Below are 19,459 nucleotides of genomic sequence, written 5' to 3'. Positions count from 1 at the left end.
GGGGGTGATCTATCGTGATTAGTCAGAACACAAGATTTGGGGCAAGCATAAAGCATTTTTATCAAAGTTATAAATTTCTCGCCAAAACCAAACTTTTCAAGTGTAGCAAACATGTACCTCCACTCAATCTGGTCAAAAGCCTGCTGCGCATCCAACGAGATAACAGCAGAGTGGGGTAGTTTAGTGGAGTACATTGCATTCAACAAGCGTCGGGTGTTAGAGAAGGGGCATCTCTCCGGGATGAACCCGGTTTGATCAGAGTGGATTAAAGTACCAATGTGTTTGTTTAAACGGGTTGTTAAAACTTTCGCGATAATCTTTTGATCACTATTTAATAAGCTTAAAGGACGATAGGATGTCACATTAGTGTCATCGTGGCCTTTTTTCAATAATAGACATATGTGAGCATCATATAAAGTACTAGGAAAAATACCATCTTTCACAGAGCAATTTACCATCCGGAGTACAAGGGGGGCGATTGTGTCTATATGTGCTTTGTAAAATTCTATTCCAAACCCATCCGGGCCGCAGGCCTTGCAATTAGGAAAGGAGCGAATGGCATGGCAGTTCTGATTTCGTCCAGCGTAAAATCAGAGTCCATATCCTGAATTGCATCTTCACTAAGAACTGGAATGTCGAACACATTTAGAAAATCAGCTACATCCGCATCAGTGGCTTTAGATTTAGAAGAATATAACTGACTATAAAAAGTAAAAAAAGTGTCATTGATTGACTTAGGATCAGTTATCAGCTGTCCAGTGGGAGAAGAAATTTTATGTATCGCCCGATCAGCTTGTACACCTTTCAACTGTCTGGCGAGCATTCTATCAGCTTTATCACCCAACTCAAAATGCTTCTGTTTAAGCTTACGGATATAGATTCCAACCTGTTCCCCAAGAATATGGTTGTACTCATATTTAATTTTTAAGATGGCATTAAGGGTGTCCTCGGAGTTTGTGTTGCGGTAAGTATCTTCCAACGCGGACAACTCAGCCTCGATGTCAGAAAGATGCCTCAGCCTGGACCTTTTACTAGAGGATTGGTACGAGATGATGTGACCCCTCATCACTGCCTTAAACGTCTCCCAAAGGATTGAATCTGAGACTGCGCTATTGTCATTTATGAGCAGAAAATCTGAGATTTTGGCTACTATGTAATCACGGAAAGACTCGTCTGATTGGAGAGAAGGGTTATATTTCCAATTATAGTGAGGTGCTTGGAGGTTGAAATCTATTTTCACTGAAAGAGGGGCGTGGTCGGAAACTAAGATACTATGATAAGTTGAATTGATTACATTTGAAATGAGGTTAGAGTTAACTAGAAAATAGTCTATTCTGGTAAAGGTGCCGTGTACAGGAGAGAAAAAAGAATAATGCTTCTCTGAGGGGTGCTGCACCCTCCATATGTCAACTAGGTCCATTGATTTTGCAAGTTCGTTAAGAACTGGGACAGATTTTAATGGTGAGGGCACTTTGGTTGAAGATCGATCTAATTTAGAATCAAAATAGCAGTTAAAGTCCCCGCCAGTGATTATATTATGATTGTTGTATTCGGCAATAAGATTGAACACTTTACAGAAAAAATCAGGGCTGTCAAAGTTAGGGGCGTAAATGTTTAAGAGAGCTAAGGGAAAGTTGTTAATTGTACCTGTAACAAGAATATATCTCCCACCTGGGTCAGTGACCATGGACTTGAATACAAACGGTATATTTTTGCGGATGAGAATAGCAACCCCTCTTGCCTTAGAAGAAAAGGTGGATTGGTACACTTGTGACACCCATATAGATCTCAAACGTCTCTGTTCTGTTGGTTGGATGTGGGTTTCCTGTAAAAAAATAATATCAGAGGACAGGGACTTTAAATGCGTGAATACTTTCCCTCTCTTAAGGGCCCTACCAAGACCTCTACAGTTCCAGGAAATAAAAGTGATGGGACTCATTCCTGGTCTAAATGTATGATTATCCAACATTTAAAGGACAAAACAGAAGGGACTGAAGTTTGACATGTAACATATACAGTACTGGCAGTGTAGTGGACAACATAAACATATACCCCAAAATAAACCCAAACCGCAGCAAAAAGTAGGCTGCGCATCCCTCTATCTATAGGGAAAGCTGCTGGGTAACCGAGCAAGTGCACTATAGCTGTGCACGCACACACAAACCAAACTAACAGCACCGTGAGCTCCTCCAATAGGTAAAATAGAAAACAATTAACTGCACCTTAAAAAAACACACAAAAAAACAAAACAATGAATGCAGTATAATGACTTGGTCATGACCTGAAGATATGGGAGTGTCATACCTGATGTAAACAGTATATATACAAAAAAATAAGATTTTTTTTTATTTTTTTTTACCCACACCGGACAAAATCCTTATCCCTGAGTAATGTAATTACATCCACTACTCCGGACACTCCTTCAGAATCGGTGCCGCCACTTCATCCCTCGCAACGGCACCCCGGAACACCTCATCAAACTCATGGGCCGCTGGTCCTCCCAGACCTACCGTCGATACTTACGATCAGATCTCAAAGATCTCCGTTCTGCTCAGTCCTTTCTCTTTACCTAACTGGAGGTTTTTGGGGGTCTGTCGAAGCCGCTCGACTGCTGGACTCCTCTGAGACCGGAAGTAGGCTGTCCCCCGCCGAACCTCCCCAAACCGCTGACGATCCGCCGAGACGGATCCCACGCTCCACCGAGATGGAGCCCATATACTCCGCCGAGACGGAGCTAATTATCCATTCAAATAAATGGTCAAACGTTCCTGGTTGTTTGTGTGGTCCTTGCTAGTGAATGGAAGCTTATAAGCGAGTTTCAGGAGCAGGACCACGCAATCAATCGGGCCTTCACAAGCCACGCCTCCCCAGGTGAACCTAACCTCCTATATAACCTCACCTGGCCCGTTGTCTCCTCTTGGCTCTCGCTTCTGCGCCCCTCCCCCCCCCACCCTCTTGTGTTCTCTCTCCTCCATTTCTCCGTCTCCTCCTCATTCTGTCTTCCTGTATAGGTAACTAGAAGTAAGGGGTCTGTCGAAGCCGCTCGACTGCTGGACTCCTCTGAGACCGGAAGTAGGCTGGCCCCCGCCGAACCTCCCCAAACCGCTGACAATCCGCCGAGATGGATCCCACGCTCCACCGAGATGGAGCCCATATACTCCGCCGAGACGGAGCTAATTATCCATTCAAATAAATGGTCAAACGTTCCTGGTTGTTTGTGTGGTCCTTGCTAGTGAATCTCTCATTCATGCTATAAAGCCCTAAAAATAATAATAATGGTATTGGTGATCAGAAATGCATGCAACATATTGGGTACCTGTGATCATCATTGGAGGGGGAGACTCTCACTCACTCTCTCACACACACACACACACACACACACACACACACACACACACACACACACACACACTCTCTATTAGAGGCTATTTGAATATTGGCAGGATGTATCCTTTATCTCACCCTGTAGTATCTTTGCTTTCATCATGACACTATACAAGAAGTAACACAATTACATGGAATAATAACAATTGCCACAATTTCACATCACTCCATCCGTGGCCTACCCCATCTTGCCACAACCCAGGGATGCCTGCGCCCATGGTTGCCACACGCCGCACATGGTCTGGGGCCGAATTTGCCCTTGTTTAATCTGTCATCTGAAAACACAGACGGGTCCCAGCTCGCAAAAATCTATTGACTGATGTGAAAAACACAGACAATCGAACTTCGTCCGAAAAAACGTAATTGTCGGACTTGGTGTGTCAATGATGATTGACACAAATAAGGTTGTATTCTTTTTTTTTGGTCTCAAGTGCTATCTCAAGTGCTTGTCATCCTGCTGCCTGTGGACTAAATACCTGCTTTCCTCTCCTCTCCAATGTTGGGCAAGTTCCTCTGGAAAAGTAATTAGTTACTGATTACTCCTTAAAAAAAGTTACTTTACTTATTACTTTTTCAAAAAGTAATTAGTTACGTTGCTAGTTACTCTTTTTTTTTTTTACCCCAAACATCTTACACCTAAGTGCACACTTACCCAAAGTGGATCTGTTAATCCAGTGAACTGTTACACCCATATAGCTCCTGTTAGCTGTCCAGATGTCAGCTGCAGTGGAAACAAAGTCTACCCAGCGTCGCCTTCAACTTAGCCTCCATCCCCGCATATTCTCTCTCGAGTTAGCCAGCAAACGTCTTTCTCTGTGGCAGCTTGACATTGTTCTTCGTGGCTATTTTCTCTATGATGCATCGGAATGAGGGCGAGTCAACAGTGGAAATAGGTAGCATCTCCTCCATGATATACCCAGCGATGAGGTTCTTAAGTCCTTCTCCACTTACGGCTGGTTGTTCTCAGCTGAAATCCAGTTTTTGTTGTTTTGCCGGAGTAGTATCACTGCGACTGGCAGTAGAGGCTGCACCGTCGGGATTTTTTCAACCAGTTTCACAGTGCTGTGCTGCCCTTTAGCTTTAAGATGTTTCATCAAGTTAGACGTAGTATTTTTCGTGGTTGAAAACGTTTTGCTGCTCGCACATAGTTTACAATGGACAGTAATGTTCTTTGCATCTTTGACCGAGACAAACTCAAAATAATGGCATGAATACCTCCAGCTTTTGAACGCATATTTCTCTTCTCCTTCTGCCTCCATCATGCTGCTTCGGTTTGCTTTGAAGTAGACAACCACACTCTGACCTGTCGCGCACACATACGTCATGACGTACTGTATGTGTGCGCGACAGGTCTACCTGAGACCGTGAAGATTACTTTTTCTTTTCTTCTCTTTTTACATAGAAAACACTGCATTCTGGCGGGCAATGATCTAACGCAGTAACGCAGCGTTACTTGGATTAGTACCTGTAATATAATTACTGTTTTGGAAATTGTAACACCTTATAGGCCTATTACTTCGTTACTGAAAAAGTAACTAATTACAGTACTGCCCAACACTGCTCCTCTGATAGACTCTAACCAACCACCTCCAGCCGCAAGTCCCCAGTCACGTCACGACCCCCTGTGGGTCGGGCCCCACCGGTTTGACCCAGCCAGAGCCTCACCGCACTCCACGTGCAAGCCTTCAAGCTTCAGTAATTCGGCCTCCAAGCCCCCTTAACTCTGACTCTGACTAAAGATCATTGAACACTGTCTTGGTTTCCTTGTCTGCGCTTTTGGTGTTCTGTCCCAGCGGGTCTGATTTGTGCCAGACCCAGGTCTGTGACAATTTTGAAAATGTAAGGAGTAGTACAGATATTTGTGTTAAAATGTACAATGTAAAAAGAAGAACACAATGACACAATTGGCACAATTACAAACCACTAGTGCAGTGCCCTCCCCCATTCGGTGTCCACCCGCTATGCCGACCGCCCGCAGTGCAGACAGCCAGCAATGCCAACATTAGGTTTAGGCGTGGGGGGTGGGAGAGGTTAGAGTCTGGGGGAGGTTAGGTTTAGGCGTGGGTGGGACAGGTTAGGTTTAGGGTCTGGGGGAGTTTAGGTTTAGGCGTGGGGGGTGGGAGGGGTTAGGGTCTGGGGGAGGTTAGGTTTAGGCATGGGGGGTGGGAGAGGTTAGGTTTAGGCGTGGGGGCTGGGAGAGGTTAGCTCCAGCCCGTCCCCCGACACGCTGCACAGCGCCTCGCTCAGCTGGTTCTGCTTGTGGGCTATCGGCATTGCGGACTGTTGGCACTGCGGTCTGTCAGCACATTGGGGGCGGCTTTAGCTCAGGAGGTAGAGCGGGTCGGCCAATGACGCAAGGGTTGGCGGTTCGATCCCCGCTCCCTCCCAGCTGTTAATCGTTGTGTCCCTGGGCAAGACACTTAACCCTCCTTGCCTCATATGATTGGTATGAATGTAGACATGATTGGTATGAATGTAGACATGAATAATGGTGGTTCGGAGGGGCCGTTGAGCGCCAATGTGTGGCTGCCACGCTTCTGAACCACCGGTACGAATGGTGTGAACGAATAATCATCCTGTGTCAGCGCTTTGAGCCTTGGAAAGGCGCTATATAAATCCAATGATTATTATAGACGCGGCACCCCCCATTCACACATCATGCTCTCTTCACCCCATCCTGCCCCTGCTTGAACCGCTCGCCCCCCCAAAATTGGTCGAATTGCATGAAATTGGAAACGGCACTTCTTGGGTCCTGCATGGCTCAATCGGATGAACGGTTCTTGAGATAATTTTTTTTGTGTTTTGCCAGTAGGTGACGCTATGACTATGCGCTTGTCCAAATTACATGGAATTCTCCACTGCACCCTGTCGCATTTCCAGGAGCACACCCCCCAAGTGTGAAGTCGACTGGATGAACAGTTCTCAGGATAAACCGCTTTTTGTGTTTCAGGTGGCGCTATGATTATGCACATGCCCGAAATGCACAAAATTCTGTTTTGGGAATTTAGCTAGGGCACCGGAGTTACACCCCTACTCTTGCGAAGAGTGCCGATGGGATCTTTAATGACCACAGAGAGTCAGGACCTCGGTTTAACGTCTCATCCGAAGGACGGTGCTCACTCACAGCACAGAGTCCCTGTCTCTGCCCTGGGGCATTGGGGAGATTATTCATCAGATCAGACCATTCGGACCAGAGGGGAAGAGCACCTCCTACTGGTCCACCAACACCACTTCCAGCACCAGTCTCCCATCCAAGGAGTATCCTAGGCCAGGCCTGCTTAGCTTCCCAAGGAAAGCCAGTAATGTAATGCTATATATCTGTATGTCTTGGTTTCCAGAAATAGACTGTATTAGCTCGTCTGCCTCTTTTTTTTCTTTACAAGTCAAGCGAAGGTACAATTTGCTTAACATCGCTGTCATGTTATTTTCTCTCTCTGTCTCTCTTTTTTAGACTTTCTATTGTGGGTTTACAGTACTGTAGGAGAACACAATTAGTGTCACTACATGGGCTCTTGGAGGGCTGAATGTGAGATGAGCTGTTTCACACGTCAAATTCCCAAGAAGGCTTTTAATTTGCCCTGAAAGAAAAGCTTCAAATTGGAACGTCTTAGAGTGCTCTGCCCTTTCTACACAGAGATGAGCTTTCCCTCTGTGATGGACGCCCCACCAACGGCACATCAAGTCTGCACTCACTGCTTCCACAAAGCACCTCTATCCTTATGCATTTTAACATCATGTAAATGTCATACATACAGAAACCACATGACACAACACCTTGCTTTTGTTACACTTAAAGTTCCGTGCATAGCCTACTACCTCTATGAATGGAAAACATAGTCCTGACTTCAAGCACAATTCATAAAGTAATTGAGAATAATTTATAAGAATTCATTAATTAGCACTATTTGATAGGCTACTTATATTATCACCCATCTGTTAGATGAGATATAATAATTACACAAACTATGATGATCCCAATCCGTTTTGTTGACCTCAGTATGAAAATAATCATAATATAAAATTTAAATTTTCTCTGGAAAAGGATAAACCCCTTGAGATGAACCATCTCGTTTTTGAGGGGGTCCTTAGCACAAATATACAGAAAGAAAACAGGTGTTACATAAAACAAACAACATACAAACACACTCATACATACACATAAGAAGCACTCCCAGGCGTAGCCACTCCCCAACCCCTTAGTCCCCAAAGATAGCATAATATATACAGTGAGAATACATACTGTAAGTGGACACATACCCAGATAAGGTGAAGTTATTATTATTCCCACTCCTTTGAGAGACAAGTTGACTACAGTACCTCTGGGTGGAAGTAGGGAATAATAAATATAATTTATATTGATGCATCTTAATAATTAACTCTTTTCAACACCGTTCTGTCATTTTGTGCATGTTTTAATTTACAGTGTTTAAATGAAAATATTGAAAGGGCATTTGCAATAAAGAGTAAAGTAAATTACCTGAAGAAATACAACATCCTGTAAGTGATTTGTGTGTGAATCTACAGTATTTGTCATTATTATTCCTTTTCATGTTGGTCTAGAGAGCCCTGCATACCCAACCCCCCATGCAGGGACGCTGCATGAGAACAGATTGGTCCAGGAATGCTGCATGAGAACAGATTGGTCCAGGAATGCTGCATGAGAACAGATTGGTCCATGCAGGGACGCTGCATGATAACAGATTGGTCCATGAGAACAGATTGGTCCATGCAGGGACGTTGCATGAGAACAGATTGGTCCAGGAATGCTGCATGAAAACAGATTGGTCCAGGAATGCTGCATGAGAACAGATTGGTCCAGGAATGCTGCATGAGAACAGATTGGTCCAGGAACGCTGCATTAGAACAGATTGGTCCATGCAGGGACGCTGCATTAGAACAGATTGGTCCATGCAGGAAGGCTGCATTAGAACCAGGGGTGTAGTGGTAAATACAGAGGTGGGTAAGCTATCCAAGGTGAGTAGTTTACCCACCTTGTTTTCCCTCATTGATTTATATAGGTGATCTGAAAATAGGTGAGTAAACTATCTGCCTCATTTCAAAAGGTCGGTAAACTGTGTTTACTCGCGTTTACCCTCCACTACACCCCTGATTAGAACAGCTTGGTCCATGCAGGAATGCTGCATTAGAACAGATTGGTCCAGGAACGCTGCATGAGAACAAATTGGTCCAGGAACGCTGCATGAGAACAGATTGGTCCATGCAGGACACTGCATGAGAACAGATTGGTCCATGTAGGAACGCTGCATGAGAACAGATTGGTCCATGTACGAACGCTGCATGAGAACAGATTGGTCCATGTAGGAACGCTGCATGAGAACAGATTGGTCCATGAATGCTGCATGAGAACAGATTGGTCCATGCAGGAACGCTGCATGATAACAGATTGGTCCATGCAGGAACGCTGCATGAGAACAGATTGGTCCATGTAGGAACGGTGCATGAGAACAGATTGGTGCATGCAGGAATGCTGCATGAGAACAGATTTGTCCATGCAGTAACGCTGCATGAGATTAGTCCAGGAACGCTGCATGAGAACATTAATGACAATGCCCTAGTCAGCAACTGCACCATGGGAAGCTGCCATTTGAGACCGTGACACTGTCCTGGGGTTTGATATACAGTATGGACACAATATTACCAACACTCCCCACCAGCACCGGAGTCACCATAATGTGTTATTGCAGGACAGATCAAACCAGGGAAGTTTCCAAAGGTTTTGTTCACATGAAGAACCCATCACTCTCAGAGATTCCCTAGTTGAGTGGTTAAAGCAGCATTCATGACGTACAAAATTACTGTATGTTTAAAATATTACTTAAAGGGATATGCCAACATTTTTAGAGTTTAGGCCACCGTCCTATCCGGACCGAGCCCTATAACCTACAAATCATTGATAACTTACATTTTCACGGAGCGTTTCTATTTTAACCGGCACATGCTTTTATAGTATTTACGGTACTACTGGTTTATCTGCCAGGAAGCTCACAGACCAATGCACGCGCTGTAAATCATCACACGTGATGCTACTCGGCCAATCAAATAAGCGAATCGTTTCTCTCTGTTGCTGCGAGAGTGGTGCTGCGAGAGTGTGACACACGGACGGAGGGGAGGCGACGCGAGGCGAGAGATAGTAATTTCACATGGTGTGCTCAAAAGAAATCACTCTTACATGTCCATTCATTGTTCTTACGGGCAGATTAAAACCAGTATGTCTCGTGTGAAGTGCGGTGCGATCCTGACCGGTCTATGGAAGCGCCACATATGAGCAAACACACATACACACACCAGGGCACACTCACTGCCCAACGCAACAGCATGCGAGGTTGATCGACAGACAGAGACAGACAGAGACAGACAGACAGACAGACAAACAGACAGACAGATAGATAGATAGATAGATAGATAGGGAGCTCACTTCTCTCAAGAGAAAAGGTTGTTTGTTGGCTGAGAGTGTTAAATGTGAAATGGAGTGAAGAAAAGGGGAAACTTATTTCTCTTAAATTAAAGCACTTCATTTTAAGATGCACATTTTTCCAAAGCACTCTGTTGTATGTTATTTTTAAATGCATTATTTTACTTGAAATGAGAAAAGATCATTTATTTATTATAGTAGGCTATGTATAATTAATCCAGTTAAATATGAAAACTGTAAATAAGCATTGTTGATGTTTATTTTGATTTAACAGTCAGTTGTTGACTACATACAGACATTGTACCATTAGGCTACTTCAATCATTGAGTTCAATGGCACTGAATCATAGCGTAAGCTACGTTACAATGTTCCGGACCTTTGCTTGAGGAAATTTTCTCTAACTGGACCTCTTTGAATTTTAATTGAGTGCCCCTGGTTTAGGCCATTTGTCATATTGCCGATATCAAAACTAGAATGTAGATGCCTTTATTTTCAATCTGTGTGCAGTACAAACAGCGGTAGAGCCCTCACTGCCACTTAGCTTAGCGCTACAATTGCAGTCTATGGTACTTTTGCCTGCTCCCGTTCAGTTGCCCAAAATACACATTCCAACAGCGACAGAAACACTCACATGTGACTTGTGTACTCACCATGCGATGAAATAATAATCCAAAGTTTTGTGAAATGGTCATTTTCGTAGTAAATCCACACGCCAACAGCTAACAAAGAGTAACCGAACTAACCGAGTATAACCGAAGGTTGCCATGAGGCGCATGCACTGTGGGCAGTGTGCATGTGCTGTACTGATGACTGCACACAGCAAATACTTGAATGCATGAAGACATACAGTTGGTTTTATTTTGTATGTTACATACAGTTGTCATCACATTGATCTGCATCCTTTACCGCAAGCAGATCAATGACACGCGGTGGCATTTTAAACAAGGCAGGTGTAGTTGCACCATTTACCACCAGGTGTCATCTCTGAGGGCGGCTCTAGGCGTCTTTCTGGTGCTGGTGCTGATTAGCTGTTGTCGGCGGATGCCGCTCCACCAGGATAAATTAATTTATAAAAACAATAATCTAATAATCTATTTAAATGGTAAATGTCATAACCTAACTGTGTCACATTCAGAGCACCTTTTCAAAATAGAGCAGTTAGTGTTAGTCAGTTACAGTAGTGTGGCGAAAATCCACACACCGGCCGGGAAACAGAGGGGGGATTGTCTAATTCACTAAATATTATAAGCCACTTTTACACAGAGATCCCACAATATCGGCATTAGGAAGGCCCGCAAAAAAGCCAATGTTGCCTTTTTTTGCGATTTCTAGGTGTATTTACAAAGGAGGCATGGAGATGTGAACCTGCTATCAGCAGGATTAGAGAACAACTACAAGTCGGATTTTCATGGAACTTCATCCAGGGTGCCAAGGATGAACCCAGTCCAGGTGGCAAGGTGGTCCTTGCAGCAACCCATGTTTAGGGCTTGCCCAGAGGTCAGCTTGGGAGTCAAAGACACTAACCACTCCACCAAGAGAGCTAGGTCCCTTGGCGGAGTTGATTTAACATGCCTTTATACTGGGGAGTGAGTTTAACCAATCCACTCGCTACCACTCGGGAGTCACAAGGAATCCGCGCTGATTCACCTCGGTTACATTTATGCAGCTTTCACAGACGCCAGTCACAAAGCGCTTCACAGTCATAAAATAACATAAAGATAAACAACTGCATTGTGTTAGGATGTAATCTATAAGCTACTTGAAAAAAACCTTCACGTGTGATGTGTGAGTGGCAGAGGTGTAGTGCTATCTTGAGAAGTGAGGGAACGCACCTATTTGCGGAACACCCCCCTCCCCCAGCACACGCACAGGTCCCCCCGCACGCACACACACTACACTGACACACACACATAATTTATTGTGTCCTCTAGACACTGCAGAAGTAGCCCATGACAGAGTCAGTTATCACAAACAGCTAAGCTAAACAAGTCTCAAGCATCACACAAGTTGCACAAGGCTGCATAATTTATCATTTGGCACGGCGGCTGGCATTTTTAGCAAGTAACTTACCATTTTGTGGCGAATTCTGGCGATGCAAATTGCAATCTGGTGATTAACGCTAACTTTTGATTAGCGTTAATTGAAAATAAATCTCGGTAATGTAACGTGCACTCCATAGACCAAATCACCGTGACGTCACCATGTAAACAAATTTACTTCCGGGTACCACTTGGGGAAGGCGGCAGGTTTAAATGTGCGTGTTGTCAAATAAATGCTGTCAAACCCTCTTGTTGTTTTCGGCCGACTACTTTCAATTTAAATGGTTAAACGGTTGGTAAACATGCTTGTCCGACGTATCTAGCCTTTCTTCTGTGTTTGTTTTATGTAGTGTTAGCTAGCTAATAATGTTTGTTTGTCTGTCAAACTCGCTGTTTTTTTGCAGACTCGTAACCTCGCGTCACCAGGCTCTTCTCGGCGAGAGCAGACTCGTTAACGTCACAGACAGAGCTACCGACGCCACGTTAATTTAATTTAGCGTCAAGTCTACTCTGGTCTGGTCCAACAGGTAAATAAGCTAGTCTGCTCTCCACTAACGTTAGTGAAAGTGTTGTTATGAATGATATTAAACAACAACACAACACGGACAAACCATTTTTGTCTTCTTTGTCTGTTTTTGTCTTCAACACGTCAGTTTGTGCCGTTCACCGCCATTATAATGTGTGGACCCAGGGGTACCCGGAAGTAAATGTAAACATCCCGCTGATTTGGTCTATAGTAAAATGTACACCGCTTGCGCATGTGCAGAAACTGAGAAACCGGACCGGTGTGCTTCCGTGTGTAGCTGATTTGGCCCACCCATTTACTGTTAGGAACGATATGATTGCCAAAACAGCTTTTAACATTGTTTCTAAATGATTGTAAACGTACCTTTTTCGCAACTGGTCCGAAAAATGAAAGGATGTTTGGCTGCCTTTTCATCTTTACTTGTTATCTCGTCAGGTACTGGGAGAAAAAAAACATTTTGATGCTGAAAATGCCACTACTAGCTAGTTAAGGTGGACCGGTGGAGTGTTTCCCTCTTCCTTCAAGCCACGAGTTGATACCATGTGAATCATTCAGCCCACCTTAAATATTAGTTAAGGTGGAATGTTTCCTTCTTCCTTCAAGCCACGAGTTGATGCCATGTGAATCATTCAGCCCACCTTAAATATAGACGAATGACAACTTTGTCCAGATTCACTCGTTTTATTGGCTCCACATACACACACACGTTGACACACACAAAACACTGCTTGGAGAAGTATGGGAACGCCGTTCCCACGCGTTCTGCCGGGACTACACCTATGGTGAGTGGGTCACAACCTTTTTAGATGAGCCTTCAGAATTTGTTTTATCCAGAGTAAATATGTTTGGCACTATTATGATAATTAAAATGATAAATCTCTATATATAAAAATACACAAGTAGGCTACATGATTTTATGTAAAAAAAGATTATCATTCTATATTAGGGAGTAAGATTTACCTACTCAGGTGTGACCGGTTGTTAAAATGTCAATATATAAAGTGTTGCACAACGGCTGTGCGCTTGTGCCAAATGGCACGCGCTCATCCAGCGGAGTGAGTCCCGGGTCTCCTCTCCTCCTCCGGTACTGTAGCCTACACTATCTTTGTGGGCAGTATTGCGCTTCTTTGCTTCTTAATTGCTTAAAATCTGACCACTTTTTTCTTATTTCTTTGAGGGTCCTTGACTCTGAACTAACAGAGTTTACTGTGTCAGTACCTTTCTGCCTCAGCCCGTTTCATTTTATTTGTAACGCCAGAGTTTAGGCTTCCAAATAAAACGTGTTTTCTTTTTTCGGGTTGGTCCATTAAAATCTCAAGTTCACAATCAGTGAAATTACGCTTTCTACACCTAAATATACAGAGTTTTATACATCTGGCCCCAGGGCTCTACTCGAGAGTGTGTAGCGCTGTCCTCTGAACAGAAAATCAGCGCACTGGAAATCAGTAGAAAACAGAAGAATGGGCAGTTCCCCTTTATCTGACACCCGTCAGGCACCCTGGACAGCTGCCTGAACGTGAACTGGAAGTCGGAATTTGATGCAGGAAAGGCGGAGAAATATGGACTTGAAAATAAAATTCGAGCTGGTATTGTTCACAAAACATCTGCAAAATAACTTTTTGGAAAGGAATTATTGTGCAGGAAATACATTCAAGTGATTCAACATGTTTATTTGACAACAAATAAGCAATCGAGGAAGTTAGAAACAAAAACAAACAAACAAAAAAGTTGTAATCAAAACAGATATTGGAGTCTTTAAACCTGTCAAAATAAGAAAAGGTGTAAAACAAAGCAATATTCCCTCAGCCATATTACATTAAATTGACCCAATCTCTTTTGACTGTTCCTTCCTCCCTTCCTCTCTCCTTTCCTCCCTCCTTCCATCCTTATTTCTGTCCTCCATCCTGCTTCCTTCCTCCCTTCCTTCTTCCCCTCCGTCCCTCTTTCCTCCTCCCTCCCTCCCTCCCTCCTTCCTTCCTCCCTTCCTCCCTTCCTCCTTCCCCTCCGTCCCTCTTTCCTCCTCCCTCCCTCCTTCCTCCCTTCCTTCTTCCCCTCCGTCCCTCTTTCCTCCTCCCTCCCTCCCTCCTCCCTTCTTCCCCTCCGTCCCTCTTTCCTGCTCCCTCCCTCCTTCCTCCTCCCCCTCCTTCTCCCCTTCCTCCATCCTCCTTTCTTTCTTTCCTCCCTCCCTCCCTCCCTCCTTTCTTCCTTCCTTCCTCCTCCCTCCTTCTCTCCTTCCTCCATCCTCCTTTCTTTCTTTCCTCCCTCCCTCCTTTCTTCCTTCATTCCTCCTCCCTCCTTCTCTCCTTCCTCCATCCTCCTTTCTTTCTTTCCTCCCTCCCTCCCTCCTTTCTTCCTTCCTTCCTCCTCCCTCCTTCCTCCATCCTCCTTTCTTTCCTCCCTCCCTCCCTCCCTCCTTTCTTTCCTCCTCCCTCCCTCCCTCCCTCCTTTCTTTCCTCCTTCCTCCCTTCCTTCCTTCCTACTTCCTCAGAAGTGGACAATACAATACTGGACACACAGAACATTGTCTTGTTCTGTGTTCCACATTTTTGGTACATTGGGCATGGAATGTCCTTGCTCCAACCCAGAGTCAGCACCAGAACATCTGTGTCTGCCATGGTGATCACTGCCTTGAAGCCAGACTCTGCTGCATGCAGGTGTCAGCTTCTTCCTGAGAGGATGTGAGCTCTGTTACCTCCTCCCATTGGTTTGTGTTGATTTTGAAGCAGACTACTTCACAGGTAACATATAAGGCCTTGTCTTGTAGTTTCTCTCTGTGTTTGGGTCCTTTCCATTCCTCAAACAATAATTTGATCAGACTGGCTTTGCTGGCAGCGCTGTAGAGCAGTTTCCTCCACTGCTGGATGTTGTGGCCGGAATCAAGCAGGTTGGCTACATCTGGCAGGGCAACAGTTGCAGTTGACAAGCTGACAAACTCATATTGGTCTGGACTGAGTGGATTCACAAAGGAGTTTTCCATATCATTACATTACATTACATTGATATCAACAATGGACTGCACTTTAAGGATAACTGTGACAAAGCTGCCATTCTGCAAAGTCTATCATACTAAAATATAATCTATGGATATACCTGTTCAAAAATCATGATTAGAATTTGCCCACTTCAGTGGTACCGATATGTGCAATTTTAGTGTTTGGCCCATGGACTAAATAGGGGGAAATAAGAAAATGTCCAATAAATATGAAAAGCTGCTCCTGTAGAAAGGCTATCATATATCAATTTACTTATATTGACCCTATAAACAATTTAGTATAGGTAAGGTTTTGCCCACCCAGATGGTACCGATATCTGGTCTGGCCCATGGACTATAATTGTAAGAGTATGTCGGAGGTCCCTCTCTCCCATAACCCGCTGGCTAACTGGATGTTGGCCAACACCTGGAATAAATATGCAGTGGGTCAAAGCCCACCTTCTAAGCTTGAAGGCCCAAGACCGCTTTGGATTCCTGTTCCATTCATCCTGGTTGTCCTCTTCCTTAATCATGGATATCTAAGCCATAGAGTAGACCAACAACCTAGAGCCTCGATGATGTCACAGATTGCATTGTGATGTCATCGGCGTCATTGTCTAGTTGATTATGACATCGTTGGTCGGACGTCACATAATGCCTGATGTCACTGGTCGCATTGTGATGTCATCTTCGCGGTGATGATGTCATCACATGATGTGTCATCCAGGGACAGCTTCCAGGGACCTATCTGGACCCAGAAGCCCAGAATCTGCTCTGGGGGCAGGTCAGCCAATTGGTGTTGATGCAAAACCTTTAAAACAACTATAATAATTTTCACATATTGAGAAATGTAATATGCAATGTATTTCTGTTTCAGAAATGTTCACACACGTGGATTACAACACCGTACAATGCTGGCATTTTTCTGCTGACTGGGCAGAAATATGGGCTCATTTACTGAGACACATGCGAATATACATAAAATATAAAATAAAATAACATTAATATGGCTCAGGTACATCTTGTTTACAAAAACTACCAGAGGAATTTATTCCATTTAATCACAGGAGGATGAGCATCTGAAAAAGTGACATTAATTGCCCATGGTACGGCATGGTAGGATTGCCTTTTGCCACAGGAGGTTCTGGTGAGACGAAGGAGGTGCCCGGCCTGGAATCACCCCACAGGGCCTTAGACCTCCATGCACCGAAGGTCTCACAATACTGCGGTGTAGCACTAAACTCTATTGCAGCGGATTGGGCGTGATCAACCCTTCCGCGGGCAACGTTGCAGACAGAGTAGGAAGGCTGATCCGTGAGCGGCTGCTTCTGGGACGCGGGTCGGGGTCGTAATCGGCCTCGGCTGGGTCTACTGGGCGGGGGTGTATGATGTTGACAGACCCGAGACACCCCACGACCCCAGTTAGCATCACTGATGACGCGTCCCAGCGCATGCAGTAGTATGTATACTTGAACCGAAACCCCTGGCTCCCCCTGGCCAGTGACACTTGGGAATAGACTAGGTGACAACCAAGTATAGTTTGGTGACAAGCTGGAGAGACAGTTGACGGTCGGAGAGACGGCATCCGGTACGGGATGGGTTTTAGCACCCCAGCCTGGCTCTCTCGTGAGGGAGAAATGCACAAACGCTACGGATCAGCCTCCTGAAAATCTGCGTAAACATCGGCGCGGCCTGGGGTCCTTCATGCTAGAGCGAGGTGCTCGTCGCAGGTGTATGACGTGCAGCGCACAGGCCTCCTTGAGGCATCCTCCCTGCCCATGGTACGGCATGGTAGGATTGCCTTTTGCCACAGGAGGTTCTGGTGAGATGAAGGAGGTGCCCGGCCTGGAATCACCCCACAGGGCCTTAGACCTCCATGCACCGAAGGTCTCACAATACTGCGGTGTAGCACTAAACTCTATTGCAGCGGATTGGGCGTGATCAACCCTTCCGCGGGCAACGTTGCAGACAGAGTAGGAAGGCTGATCCGTGAGCGGCTGCTTCTGGGACGCGGGTCGGGGTCGTAATCGGCCTCGGCTGGGTCTACTGGGCGAGGGTGTATGATGTTGACAGACCCGAAACACCCCACGACCCCAGTTAACATCACTGATGACGCGTCCCAGCGCATGCAGTAGTACCCAGGTGAAAAAGTAGTATACTTTTGTATATTTGAAATATAATTTAAGTATACAAAAGTTATTATAATTATACTTTTACTTTTTGTGCTTAATATAAAGTATATTTAACATGTACTTTTATAAAGTGTACTTCAGAAAAGATGCCATTAAGGTCAATTTAAATGTACTAAAAATAAATATACTCATTTTTCCAATACTTAAAGTGGTATTTTAGTTTACTTTTAAAAAGCGTACTTTCTTGCAAGTGTATTATAAATTGTACCTAAGTATACTTTTAAAATAGTATACGAAATTGGAAATACTTAAAGTGGTCATATAGTGTACTTATAAAAAGTATACTTATTTTTAAGTCAATTTTAATAAAGTATTAGTATACTTTATCATAGTACACTTTAATTGCTATTATTTACACGTGCATTTAAGTGTACTTTAAAAAAGTGCACTTTAATATAAGTTCATTCTAAGCTGTATTTTAGTGTACTTTTAAAAAATATACTAATTTGCAACTACGTAAAGTGGTAATTTAGTATACTTATGAAAAGTACACTTATTTTCAAGTCCATTGTAATACACTATTAGTATACCTTATTCTCATACACTTTAAGTGGAATTATTTATAAGTGTATTTAAGTGTAATTACAAATAGTACACTTTAATATAAGCTCATTCTAAGCTGTATTTTAGTGTACTTTTAAAAGGTATACTAAATTGCAACTACGTAAAGTGGTCATTTAGTATACTTGTGAAAAGTACACTTATTTTCAAGTCCATTGTAAGACACTATTAGTATACCTTATTCTCATACACTTTAAGTGGAATTATTTATAAGTGTATTTAAGTGTAATTGCAAATAGTACACTTTAATATAAGCTCATTCTAAGCTGTAATTTTAGTGTACTTTTTAAAAGTATACTAAATTGCAAATACGTAAAGTGGTAATTTAGTATACTTATGAAAAGTACACTTATTTTCAAGTCAATTGTAATACACTAACAGTATGCTTTATTGTAGTACACTTTAAATTGAATTATTTATAAGTGTATTTAAGTGTACTTGCAAAGAGTGAACTTTAATATAAGTTCATTTTAAGCTGTATTTCAGTGTACTTCAAAAAAGTATACTAAAGTGCAAGCACTTCTAGTGGTAACATAGTGTACTTGTGAAAAGTACACTTTTGTTAAAGTCCTTCTTAATACACAACTAGTATGATTTATTGTAGTGTACTTTAATTCCACTTCATTAGAAGTGTATTTAAGTAAACTTATAAAGAGTGCACTTAAATGTTAGTTCATTTTAGCTGTACTTTAAGTAGGATAAGTTGTAAATACTTACAGTCGTAATACAAGATGGAAGGAAACTAATTACTAGTACTCAAATTAGTGTAATTGATTAGCTTTTTGTGTACTTGTACTTTTTTGAGTATGTCTTTATTCAGTCATTTTACTTTTTATCTAGCCCTTTATGCACTAATTACTATTTTTTAAATTGTCACCCTATAGTTTTTAGACAGTGGGGACAAAAGTTGCTCCAAAATCATTTATTTTTTTATTTCCTACATTGAAGTAAAAAGTAATTATATTACAGTTGGTAATCCAAGTAATTTCAAGTTACTGCATTACTTTCTCCAGCGCTGGCATAGTGTTGAAATGAAAAGTGGAGATAGGTCTGGCTTTGCAAGACTAGTGTTGCCAGATCATGATTTGTTTTTGTCCTATATAGGCAAATAAATAAAATGTATGACGTTTGGCTGATTGTTGACGTAACAAGTACTTTTGAAACCAAGTAATAAGTAAAGTAATTGTATTACTTTTTAAATGAATAATCAATAATAAGTAACTAATTATACTTCCCAAACACTAATTCTGAGAATGTTTGTAAAGCTAGCTGGCTCACATTAAAATAACATGTCTGTCTGTCTGTCTGTCTGTCTGTCTGTCTGTCTGTCTGTCTGTCTGTCTCCGTCCGTCC

This window comes from Poromitra crassiceps (genome assembly GCF_964638095.1).
Source record: "Poromitra crassiceps genome assembly, chromosome: 2".
Taxonomy (NCBI): domain Eukaryota; kingdom Metazoa; phylum Chordata; class Actinopteri; order Beryciformes; family Melamphaidae; genus Poromitra; species Poromitra crassiceps.
This window is presented reverse-complemented; position numbering follows the sequence as displayed.